Source organism: Panicum virgatum, chromosome 5N (genome assembly GCF_016808335.1).
Source record: "Panicum virgatum strain AP13 chromosome 5N, P.virgatum_v5, whole genome shotgun sequence".
Classification (NCBI taxonomy): Eukaryota; Viridiplantae; Streptophyta; class Magnoliopsida; order Poales; family Poaceae; genus Panicum; species Panicum virgatum.
Genome location: NC_053149.1, coordinates 58273079 through 58286694, shown reverse-complemented (window position 1 = coordinate 58286694; position 13616 = coordinate 58273079).

Here is a 13616-nt window from a genome sequence, read left to right as displayed (position 1 = left end):
AGGTCGGATGTATTGGATTGGGTTGTGATTTCTATAAAAAAATGAATGGTGTTTTTGCAAAATATTCGGAGTTCGCCACGCGTCCACCTTTTCCGTGGAGTGCGGGGAGGAGAGCAAGGGCGAGTAGGTTTTAATCAAGCTGATGTGTGCCAACCAGGTGGGCCGGAGCCAGCCGCAAAGATCACTGGGCTCATCAGTGGGGATGGCACCCGCGGAGCACTGGGCCCAACAATTGAGTCTTTCAATTTTACGGGAAAAATCGTAGCTGCACCAATACGCGAGTAAGCGCCACGGCGCCAGTGATCAGAGAAAACCTTCACCGAATCGGTAGCACACACGAGAGATCGCCCATGTGGTCAGGGTGGTTCGGAGAACTCTAAACCGCGGCTCATGCATGCTCCGTGCGCGTTACCGTTCGGAATCGGACACGAACCTCCTCCGTGTCCCACAGTCCCCCACGGCCCCACGCAGCAGGGCCTCCATAAATTTGCACCCTGGGGGGAGCTTGCCGCCACACCGGTCAGAACTCAGAACGGGACGGGCACCGAGGATTGGCTTCTTGTGTTCTTGTGGCCGAGGAGACGTCGACGAGACCGGCACGCGGCACGGCCGCACCGGTAGCGCGCGCAGGGACGCCAGCTGAAGGGGATGGAGCTCCACCTGGGGAGAGCCCCGGACATCGAGTTCGATCTCGAGAGCGGCCCTGGGATCAAGGGAGACGAGCCGATCCCGAAGGAAGACGACGCGGTCGACACCGTCACGTGCTGCGCTGTAAGTCGTTTATGTGCACGTCACACGCGCCGACCTTCAGCTAATCATCACCTCCCGCTGCTTTAGCGCTCTCAATCTGCTTGCAGAGAGACAAACATATCCTCATGCACTGTTGGATTTTTTTTTGTGTGTGTGCAGAATGTCAGCCTGGTAGCTCTGTTCTGCATCCTCCTCGGCGTCGCCGTCTTGGCTTACGCGAATCTGCCATTTGGGCCGGCGGTGGCGTTGACCGCCGTCGCGGTGACGATCTGCTTGGTGCTGATGCTTGCGATCACAGCGGCGAGAGACAGATACATTGGCAAGCGCGTGGCGGATAATGTCGGAGCCCAGAACTAGACGGAGGCAATGGTGTCTGTGTAAACTGTTGGGATTTTTGCTTCTTAGATGTCCAAATAGGTAATATGAATAGTATAAAAATAGCAATGAAAGAAAGCACTTAATTCTCCAGTAGTAACTAAAAAATTCAACTCTTTACACTGTGGAGAGAGGGGGCTATTTATACCCTTGGCTATCCGCCAGATATCCCTGAATTGACCTTCTCCAACTCATTTACAGCTCACTTACAGATGGTTTCAGGGTAAAATTATACGGTGAGAGCTGCACAAATTCGACCTTCTCACGTATTCACGTTTCACACGCACGCCTATTCCCAACGAAGGTTGTGAGGACCTTCGTTCGAGTTGCATTCTGCACTCGATGTCCTTCAGTTCTCGAAGAGCTTCGGCCTCCCGAGGGTGATCCCCTCGATGCTTCGCAGGTTGTGGCCTTCAGGCTTGTGCTCCTGAGCGTTCAACCATCACCTTCGGTCCCGAAGGTGATCCCCTCGATGCTTCGCAGGTTGTGGCCTTCAGGCTTGCGCTCCTGAGCGTTCGACCGTCACCTTCGGTCCCGAAGGTGATCCCCTCGATCTTCAGTGTCTTGGTTGGCACCGAGCACCCTTCGGGCGCTCTTGTTACCCAACACCGGGGTCCTACAGACAGGTTAGGAGATGTTTTCGAGGCTGGGATTAACCTCCGGGCGCATTCCCGAAGGTCCAATCCCCAACAGTTGCCTCTCGAGGGCGAGGTCCGAAGCCGACAGTCCGAACCCGCGTTAATGAAGAAGATTGCGCGCAACCTTCGGGAAGCTCCCAAGGAAAAACGTCTCCCGAACCGTCGGCTGCAACAGTCAGTTTTGGTTGTGTACGTGTCAGGCTCCGATTGCATCGCTTGGGCGGCCAACTCCTCGATTTTACCGTTGGTACTATTGCTTTCCCCGCCTATATAAGAGGAGGAGGGGGGGTAAAACCTGTGCCCTCTTGAGCTTTGCTTACCTTTGACGATTTTTGCTATAAAGCGCTTCTTCCGAAGGTTTCGCTTCGTGCGAGATCAAGTTGTTTGTTTTTTTCGGTGTAAGTAGATTAGCGGTTCATGTCTCGCACTAGGCAAACAATGAGGTTGATCGAAGGTTCGTTTGAGCCCTTTTTTCTAATTTGTCTTTCTTCGTTTTATGTAGATATGGCATTCATTAAGAGGGCGATTCTCCGCGCAGACTCTGATCCCGTTGAGCATCCCGAAGGGTCTGAGGCCTCGCGTCCGCCAGCCCAACAAGAACAGGCCAGCGTCAGTCTTTCGGGGGTTTCAGCGAGTGTTTCTGATCTGATGGCTCCTGAGAAGCGTAAGACTTTGCTCTTCGAGCCATCTGTCGTCTCTCAGAGTACGATCGATTTCTATGTTTCAAAAGGATATTTTCCCGAAGGTGTGTGTCGCCTTCCTGGCCTAGAGGTTTTCCCAGTACCTCGTTCTGGAGAGGTGGTGGTGTTTAAGGATTTTTTTTACCGCTGGGTTGCGCATTCCGATGGATCCAGTAGTTCCGAAGCTGCTGGAGCCATTCAATGTGAAGCTTCACCATTTTACCCCGAACGGGATAGCAGCATTGTCCAAATTTTTATGGGTTGCGAGGACGTTTGGAGGTGGGGTGTCCGTTGATGCCTTTTGCAGGCTCTTTCAGTTGCACTGTCAGCCTCGGAAGGTTTTTGTGGATGATATGATGAAGAGAGTGAGGTGCAGAATGGGTGTTGCACCTTCGTCCCTCGGAAGTCCAACAAGAAGACAGGCTTGACGAAGGTTGTGCTTTCCGCAGCCTAGAAAAATAAATGGGAGGGGAATTGGCTGGAGTACTGGTTTTATGCCAAGATCGGTTTTCGGGATCCCGAGGGCTCGAGCGAGGAGAGGTTTTTGTTAGCTTCGGATATCGAGGTGTTCGATCATACTTATCAACCTGTGTACAACAAGCGTGCGCCGGGCTTTAAGCCGTGTGTGGAAGCCTTCATGACAGCTTGCCAGGTTTGCGACGGTAGAGATGTGGTGGAAGAGTTTTTGGCCGCGGGGATTTGGCCTTTGTTCGCTGGTTGGGCTCCTCGAGGGTTCGAGCGAAAGCGTTTTGCTGGGATGGCGTATGACTTGACCTCTCCAGTTTTTGGGCTTCGGAGGCCTGAAGATTCCAGCGATGAGGTGATTGTTGCCGAGTTGGAGCGGGCGGCCTCGGACATCTTGGGGCATTAGAACAGGAAGGAATATCTTTCCTTGGTCGAGGTTTGCAAGAGGAACCTTCGTTTGAACAGATGCTTGGCAGAGATGGGCGTGGAGTACGGCCTTCGGCCGGTGCCTGCAGGTGCAGTTTCGAGAATGACGCCTCCGGGCAATGTTGGCTCCGAGGTGGCGTTGAAGAAGTCCAAGGGTAAGGCTAAGAAAGAGGAGGTGGGGACTTCGGGCGAAGGTGGCGGAGGGGGTGGTCGGGGTCGCAGGATGGGGAGGAAACCTTCGAGCTCGAAGGCTTCGGTTGCGAGGGCCGAGAGCGCTAAGAGGAAGGCGCGGGACGAGGAGGTTTCTTCGGGAGATAGTGGTACGCCCTCATTTATGGAAGAGCTCATGGGGACGGTGGGCGGGGAGATCTTAGCTATGAGTACGGGACAATGCTTTTTGGTTCCGGCCGTCGGGTTGAGGTGGCGAAGGCACTGATTAACCTTTATTGTTGCCCCGAAGGTATAACGAAACGCTGGAGGATTCAGAGTCTTGTTAAGACTGGTGCCAAGCCTTCGGACATTTCGAAGCCGCCTAAGCCGAGGCCCACCGGGCCTGCGGCCGGTGCTCCGAAGGCTCCGGCGCCGGTATCGGCGGTCGCCACACCTGCCCTTGCAGCGGGTGCCGAGGAGGGGGAGGTTTTGGTTGGTGAGACGCTGCTCTCTCTCAGGGGCGGGGATTTCCCAAGTGGGTCCTCGGCTCTACCTTCAGATAAGGAGGTGGAGATGTTGGAGGGGTTGAACTTCGACGAAACCGGTAAGCTTCGTTTCCTTGCTTTTATGAGTCCTTGGTTTGTTTGTGACCTTAGACGACCCCTCTTTTAATTTCCTTCACAGCTGTGTCTGCGTCGATGAAGCAGCTTTTGGCTGTGATGCACGGGCCTGGCACGACCGGGATTCTCCTCCCAGAAAAGGGTAAGGAGGAGCCTTATTGCGTTTAGCTTTTGTTCACTTTTTGGTGCCCTGAAGGTGATTTTGTGTTTGATTCAGAGTTTAATGCAGCCGTGGAAAAAACGTCCACCTCCGACGCTGCCTTCATCGTTGCTGACTTGAGCAAGAAGCTTTACCACGCCAGTCGTATTTTGATGCAGAAGGCCAAGGCGGATGCGGACCTTCGGGTCTAGAGCGCCACCGAGAGATTGAGTCTAGCGGACAAACTGCGGCGGGCTGAAGCGGAGGTTCTCGCTCTGAAGGATGTGTTGTCGACCGAAACCCACCGGCGAGCAACGACGGGCAACACGAAGAGCCGAGAGGTTGCTAGGGCGCTAGAGGCACTGCTCCCTCGTCGACGGCCCGCAATTTCCGTCACGCGCCCGGAGGATGTATGAAAACCGGGCGTGCCACCTGACCTATACCCGATCAGGAGGGTGCAGACGTGCTCCGAACAGTTTCCTGCATACAAAGACACATGTAAACATAAGTCCGAGCTGTGGTCGACTCCCCGGGATGACTCTTGCATCGGCTTTGAAGAGCCGATCGAGTCCCGGTGTCAGATGGGATCTGATTGTATCCAGATATGATAAATAGAGCAAATCACTATAAAACTGCTTCAATTAAATCTAATTGATCTAATCCACGATAGTAACGGCTTCACTACTAGATCGGAACATTCTACACGTGACTAGGCCTAGCGAACATAACAGACAACTAAACCACAACCCAAAATAGAGGCCTAAGAACTAGCAAGAGCCGATTCCCGGAACAATCCCTATCAAGGCTAAGATAAAGCATCTACTACGCCACCGGATCATCCAATCCGTTTGCAAGGCCTAACCTAGCAGATATTATGCCAACTCTTAAGATAAGAGCAAACCATAATAGATCAGATCTACTAAACATGAAAGAAGCAAGGTGTTGCCCCAGTGCAACTAATTCTATGCGATAAGAATTAGCAAGAGATTGAAACGTGACTGCACAGAGACAACATGATATTCGCAGATGATAAGCAACGAAGCACAACAGATCTACTAAAAGCCATGCTACGAACATCATGATAACTAGTACTACTCGCCATAAAAACGCTTCAGTACGAGTAATACCAAGGTAAAAGCAAGAATAATACTGCCCTGATCGCAAGAAGTGATCAGGGCAGCATGGCATTTACTTGGATGGAACCCTAGGATTAGGGGTGGCGATGCGCCGAGAGTTGTTGTTTGCGAGTCGTGATGACGCTCTCTTCATGAATAACAAAGGATACATATTTATAGTCCGGAGACTTGGGAAACAATCTAAACTAGTCTTGTCCCGATTGGACTCTATCTCTAATCTTAAACTAAAGATACACGGCCAATGTGGCCCAGACGCTCACGCAGAAGCCGATTTACAAGCCTTCCTCATCTTTTGCTTTAGGCCCATCTTGATTTCGGCCCATAAATTAGAGGGTTAATTTATGGCGATAACACATGCCCCCCTGGTTTTGGCAATGATAGTTCCAAAACCAATCCGTCGCTTCATCTTCCTGTTAATGTTCATTAATCGTACTGCAACCATCAAGGAAGACGCAACGTCTCTGCAACTAGCTCCTCGTAGAATGTGAAAACTGCCGATCCGTCTTCCATCTTTTCACTATTTAATCTCACCCGAATCGGCTCTTCTCCACAGCAAACTCCTTCTTCCTCCCAAAGCCAATAACGCAGAAAATCCAATCCTTCACCAGCCATGGCCATCTCCTCTTCCTCCGGCTCCAACTCTTTTGGAGACTCCTCTTCTTCCTCCTCATCTCCTCCTTCTTCTTCCTCCCTCTCGGCCTCCTCTATCGACTCTATCCCAGAGAGTCGAGAGCCGACCCCCGAGTGGGACCCAACAGCAGCCTACGAGGCGCTGGCTCCTCTGTACTAGGATGCAGAGGAGTTCGACTTCGGGGTCGCCTCCGAGGAGGACGAGCCCATGACCGAAGAAGAAGAAGACCTCCAGTCCCTCTTCCAAGCGGAACTGGAGAGCAGTGAAGATGACGCCTTCTCCTGGGAAGGAGCCGACTCCTCCGAAGGGATCGGCTCTTCTTCCAGCGATGATACGGCGACAGGGGAAAACCCCCACCAATTCCTCAAGGCCCCCTTGGAGGGGAGCGAAGAAGGAAGCAGCAGCGGCGGCGGGCGAAGCAGCAGCAGCACCGAGGACGATGGCAGCAGCAGCGGTGACGACGGCGATGATGACGACGACGATGGTGGAGACGCACCGTCGCACAGCCTGAAGCGCCGTAGGTGCTCAGACACCTATGACTGGTAGATGTAGGTAGCATCGTAGGAATAGGACCTCAAAGCCGAAGGATTGATTCCTTTGTAAAATCGGCTTTCCTTGTAATAAACTTCCCTTTTTAATGAAATCGAGTTTCCCCAATTTCACATGTTTTCATTTATTTCTCAAAAAGCCGATGGCAACGCATCAGGCTTCCATAAATATCCAAGAGCCGACGAAATTCAAACTAGAAGCAACCCGCACAAGAGTAGAATATCGCTTCCAGCTTGAACCGAACTCGACGTACCCTCAAATTCGAGTGTAATTCGAAAAACAAGCTCTACAAATCCGAGCAAGAATTCTCCAGGCAGCCGGAATTCGAACCAGAAACTCCAGCAATCAAACCCTAAGTCAACAGATCTGTGACCATGGCGGATTCTGCAGTTCAGACAACAAGCTCTAATGATGCGGCAATCCACGGCCTGAAGGTAATATTCGGCCTAATCTTTTAGTTTTCTTCAGCTCACTAAGCTTCTGAAACTGAAACTCTGAAATATGACACCATACACATACTTCTGAATTTCTGAACTTCAGGTGTCAGACATCCTTCTGCCGCATCCCTCCAATCCAAAATCTTTCTGTCTTGGCCCACAAACCCATGAAACCCCCACAGATTTGATCTCTTGTGAAGCAAATAGGATCCCTTTTGTGAGTCAAAACATTGATTTGAACCTCTGGGCCGACTGCTTAAGAGCCTGGCCTAATCCACCTGAAAGCTGGATAACATGGTACAACAGAGTAGCAAAAGCCCACATGCCCTTGTGGCAAGATTTGAACATAGCTGATGCACTTGGCTTATCACTGTCACCCCTTGACAAAGATGAAAATCTTCTGAAAACCTTCGGCTATTTCTGGTCTGATGCTCTGAATTGTTTCCTTTTTGGTCATGGACCCATGACTCCCACTCTGCTAGATGTTGTCATGATCACCGGACTAGACATTAGCTCCCCCAATCCTGCTGCTCACAAAATGACAGAAGTCCCCTTTAAACTTTCTTCCAAAGTCAACTGCACAAATTGGGGTACTTACATGAGTCAGCACATGAAGACAAAAGGTCCAGTGACTGAGAAGGAACACACAGCCTTCTTAAATCTTTGGCTAGAGCACTTCATCTTCTGTGGCCCTTCCTTAGCTCCAACTAAGAACTATCTCCCCTTGGCCTACCACCAGGCCCATGGTAATCACACCGGCCTAGGCAAACTTTTTCTCGGAGAAACATACAGATATCTCCATTTAATGACATCTAACTTGCTCAACCACAAGAAACTGAGAACTGGAGGCCCTTGGTGGTTTATTCAGTTGTGGGCACAACTGTACTTCCAGCACCATATTCCCAACTTCCAAGGCCTGACCAAGAACTCTTTCCCTTGATGAGAGTGGCAAACTAATTAGATGTACAAGCTATGGCCAAGCTTTATTCAGTCTTCCTGGCAGTAAACTAAATTCAGCAGATGCAACAAACTGGTTTAGAGTCTTCTACAAAGGACTAGATAATCCTCTCTACCTTCCGTTTACTGAATCTGAATCCTTTGAGAACGCAACTGCCTTCAGACTAGATAACTTTGCCGATGACTACAGCACTCGGCATCTGTATTCTTTGATGATTCGACCTGGCTTCCTCCCTGTTGGCATCAGTACTTCTAACAGAATTATCAAGCCAGGCTATGAATCCTACCAGCCAGTCATAGTAGCTCGGCAATTTGGCCTAGGATAGGTCCCTCCCCACTTCCATATTCACCACTTGGTGGAGAGCAGAGCCGATCTGCCTGACGGTCTTACTAGCTCGAGATGCTACAGCATGTTTGATGACCTCCACATTCCAATACCAGCCGATCTGTCCTTCACTTCTTCATCAATCGGCTTTGATACCTGGTGGAAGATGTGGACAACACATGTCTTCAGAAAAGCTCTAGGCCCTCAACTGCAGCAAATTGATCCTGAATATGTAATCCCCGAGGAAGAGATACTGATTTTATGCATTCATCATTTTAAATCCTCTATTCCTTTCTCTTGGCTTAACCTGCTCATCTTGTCAGCAGCAACAAGATGGTCCAGAACCCATGACCAGTACTGGGGAGCCATATCACTTTCTTCCAACTGCTCCTGATGTACTCTTTTGCAAAGGATCACCACCAATGAAGAAAGTGATAATGTCTGTTCAGCCAGACTTACTTCAGTCGGCTTCCAAGCGAAGACAAACTTCTGCAAGCGTTGCCCCCCGAGTCTTGACCAAGAAAAGGAAGACGATCACGAGGCGAGTGATCAAGAAACCAGCACCAGCTTCTTCGAGTCCATCAGAGTCTAATACCAACCAGGTAACTTATTTCTCCGAAACTTCTTCTTTATCTCATAAATGTGTACTCTGGTTGACTGCAGTTCTATGTTCAGGATGCAGCTGAAGGAATCCCTAGTGTAAAAACCCTGGATCAACATGAGACAGCTGCAACTCCTGATGCACTGATGAATACAAGCGAGGAACAAGCCGATGCAGCAGATGCTCTTGACGTCAACACCAGCTTTGATAGGACGATTGCTCCTGAACCGTCCAACACTTCTTCTTCAGAACAGGTAACATTACAAAAAAACTAATTCTGAACCAGCCGATAACTCCATAAATGCATCTTGCACTAACTCCAGATATGCCCATAGAGTTTTGATATTTCAGGTTTGCTTTCCTTTGACCCTGCATCAATGGGTCTAACTGTCCCTGGATCAGAAATATCATCTCTACAGCAATCGGCTAACCTAACACATCAGCTTCAACTTATCAAGGATCTTCTATCTGCCCCAATCACTGCTCTGGTTGATGATTCCAGTAAAATAAAGAACATCTTCGAGCAAATAGAATCCCAACTCCCGGAACCATTGCAAATCAAGCTCTGGTCAGCCAGCAACCTCCCATTCTTCCGGATAGAAGTCAGTAAAGCACAAGAAAGGATGAAAGCACGTCGCTCTTAAGCTTCTCTGAAAGCCGACATTACCCAAAAATGCAAGGCTCTCAACCAGAAGAAGGCAACTCTAGATATTAAAGCTGGCGTGTCTGCCAACACGAATCGACTCGACCTCCTGAAGAAAGAACTGGCGGAACTCGAAGAAAAGGTCCGCATTACCAAGGAACTCATCCAGGCCGAGGAAACTTCCATTGCAAACTCCAAACAAGAAACCCGGAAGATATCTGAGCAAATACAAGCAGAGTTTGCAGAGATCAGCACCTTGAGTCGGCAGATAGTTTCAGGCAATGACAAGGATGACGAAGCGATTGTAGCACGTGCAGATGCCGTTCGTACTGAAGCCATCCACGCCATAGAAGAATTCCTGAACCAGTAGATAGGCTCAAGAGAGAATTAGTACTGCCTGTTAACTTGAAAGTTGTACTTGTTTAAAAACATCTCAAGTCGATGGTAATACATCGGCTATCTTTCTTTATCGGCCAACTCAACGTGTTGGCCTATCATTATATTATTATTATTATTTTTTACCGGCCAACTCAACGTGTTGGCCTATTGCACTGCAGCCAGATGGATCTCATCGGCTTCTCTTTTACTCGTCTTTCCACATGCTCGGGAAATACTTCTTCAGATGCTGTCCATTGACAGCAACAGGAAACTTGACGCCGTCCAATTCCTCGAGCATGTACGCATTCCCAGGCAAAACCTGATCAACCTTGTACGGACCATGCCAAGTTGGAGACCATTTACCAAACTTTTTATCTTTAGTTCCCAATGGCAATACTGCCTCCCAAACCAAGTCTCCCACCTGGAAATCCTTAGGTTTGACCTTCTTGTTGTATGCACGGGCGACTTTAGCCTTATTTTCTTTGATCTTTTCCAACGACTAAAGTCTCAATTCCATTAGGTCCTCCACGTTATCATTCATCAAGGCTGCATACTGTTCAGCAGATAGATCATTCTGAAACTCAACACGCCTTGATCCGGCTGTGATTTCCCACGGTAGCACAGCATCCTGTCCATAGACTAGATGGTACGGCGATGTGTTGGTGGACCCATGACACGAAATACGATATGCCCACAAAGCTTCTGACAACACCTCATGCCAGCGCCTAGGATATTCATCGATCTTTCTTTTTATGAGCTTGACGAGGCTCTGGTTAGATGCTTCAGCCTGTCCATTAGCTTGGGCATAATATGGAGATGATCTGATCAGCTTAATCCCCATATCATCGGCAAACTTTCTGAACTCCTCCGATAAAAAGACCGATCCTCCATCGGTCATAATGGTCTGGGGGATCCCAAATCTGTGAATGATGTGTTCTTTGACAAAGCTGATCACATCTCTTGACGCCACTGACCTCATGGGTACTGCCTCTACCCACTTTGTGAAATAATATGTGGCAGCTAAGACCCATTGGTGACCCTTGCTAGACGACGGGTTGATCTGTCCAATCATGTCCATGCCCCAACCTCTGAATGGCCAGGGTTTGATGATAGGGTTCATCACTGATGCTGGCACTATCTGAATTTTGCCAAACCTCTGACACGCTTGACATCCCTTGTAATATTTGAAACAATCTTCAAGCATAGTGGGCCAGTAATAACCCGATCGCCTAATCAGCCACTTCATCTTATGAGCCGATTGGTGAGTACCGCAGGCTCCTTCATGTACCTCATGCAAGAGCCGATTTGACTCTGAAGGTCCCAGGCATTTAAGTAATAGTCCTTCCAAGGTCCTGTAGAACATATCGTCCCCTATCAGAACATACTTCATGGCCTCGAGTCTTATCCTTCTGGGTGCCCCCCGAGCCGAATCCTTCAAGTAATTAAAGATATTGGCTCTCCAGTCTCCGGGATCTAGAAACTGAACCTCCACCTCGACTCCATCGGCTGTCTCCTTGTAGCCAGAAGCCATATGTGCCAAATCATTGGCTTCATTGTTCAGAGTCCTGCGTATCCAGTGGAAATTGATGTACCTGAATCGTGACATCAACTCACGGCACTGCATCCATATCGGAAAAAGAGCCTCGCTCTCACACCTATATTCCTCCGTGAGCTGAGAAATCACCAACTTCGAATCTCCAAAAATTTCCACCGCTTCTGCACCGGCTTCGAGAAGCAACTCCATCCCTTTGCGAACGGCTTCATATTCCACCAGATTATTGGTGCACGAGGCAGTCATTCTGATGGAGAAGGAATAAGTCGCCCCTCGAGGCGACACCAACAGAATTCCCACACCGCACCCATCATCACAAGCCGATCCGTCAAAGAACATAGTCCAAGCACGAATAAATAATGCAGCAATATCAATGCTGATCCTATCCGCAACAAGATCTGCCAGTGCTTGTCCCTTGACTGCTTTCGCAGGCTGGTATCGGATATCGAACTCTGACAATGCAAACATCCATTTTCCGAGCCGGCCTTTAAGGACAGGGGCCGACAGCATATGTTTTATGACATCCGATTTGCATATGACAATTGTTTCCGCTGAGAGCAAAATATGGCGAAGCTTTGTACATGTAAAGTATAAGCAAAGACAAAGCTTCTCGATTTCAGGATACCTGGTCTCGGCGTCTAACATGTGTCTGCTGAGGAAGAAAACCACCCTCTCTTGGCCGTCATGCTTCTGGACTAGCACCGAAGCAATGGAAGTGTTACCGACGGATAGGTACACATAGAACGGCCTATCTTGCTGAGGAGGAACCAATACTGGAGGCTTTGACAAATATTCTTTGATTTCATCGAAAGCTTGCTGCTGTTCTACCCCCCAGCGAAACTCATCATCGGATTTGATCTTTACTAAACCCATAAACGGCTCAATGCGTCCGGACAGATTAGAAATAAATCGCCTGACAAAGTTAATTTTACCGATGAGTTTCTGTAACTCCTTCTTTGTAGTAGGTGGCTTCATCATCTTCACGGCTTCTTGACTTTTTAGGCCGATCTCGATTCCCCTTTCATGCACCAGGAATCCCAGAAATTGACCGGCCGATACACCGAAGGCACACTTCTTTGGGTTCATTTTGAGCCCAAACCTTCGAGTCCGCTCCATAACTTGACGCATATCTTCTAAATGCCCCGCAGCTGACTTGGACTTGACCACAATGTCATCAATATAAATCTCTACCAGCTTGCCGATGAGATCATGAAAAATGTAATTCATAGCACGTTGGTACGTTGCACCGGCATTTTTCAGTCCGAAGGTCATAACCAAGTACTCGAACAAGCCAACTGCACCTGGTACTCTGAACGCAGTCTTGTTCACGTCCTCTGGGGCCATGAAGATCTGGTTGTAACCGGCATTGCCATCCATAAAACTCATCATTTTGTGGCCAGCAGCGGCGTTGATCAACGTCTCTGCAACAGGCATTGGGTATTCATCCTTCGGAGTTGCTCTGTTGAGATCTCTAAAATCGACGCAGACACGCCATCGGCCATCTTTCTTTTGTACCGGCACCACACTGGAGATCCATTTTGCATACCGGCACGGCCTGATGAACCCAGCATCCAGCATCTTCTCCACCTCTTTCTTAACTTCTTCTAGGACTTCGGCCTTCATCTGACGTGCTCGTTGCTGAAACGGCCGAAACCCTTTCTTGAGCGGGAGCCGATGCTCGACTATGCTTCTATCCAGTCCTGGCATCTCCGTGTAGTCCCATGCAAAGCAATTCCGGTATTCTTTTAGCAGTGTGATCATCTCCTCTCGCAAAGCCGGATCCAACTTCCTGCTGATAAATGTCGGTCGTGGCTTATCCCCAGGACCGATGTCAACCTCTTCCAAATCATCAGCTGATGTGAATCCGTATCCGAGTTTGCCGTCATCTAAAAAATTGGCCGCGAATGCAAGCGAGTCTTCACTATCCACAATATCAGCAGCAAACACAGGGAGATGATAAGAAAAATTATTTGGCCAACCGCACGGGCTGGCCGCTTCTATACTTCTATTATTTCTCAAAGCCAAATAGTCAATAGATAGCCAACTGCTAGAGGAGGTCATCATGTGTACATGATGTAACAATTCCGACCAAAAACAGAATTTTTCTATTTTTCGGGGCCGATCGCCGGGATCGGCCTCTCTATTTTTAGTTACACCCCGTGGC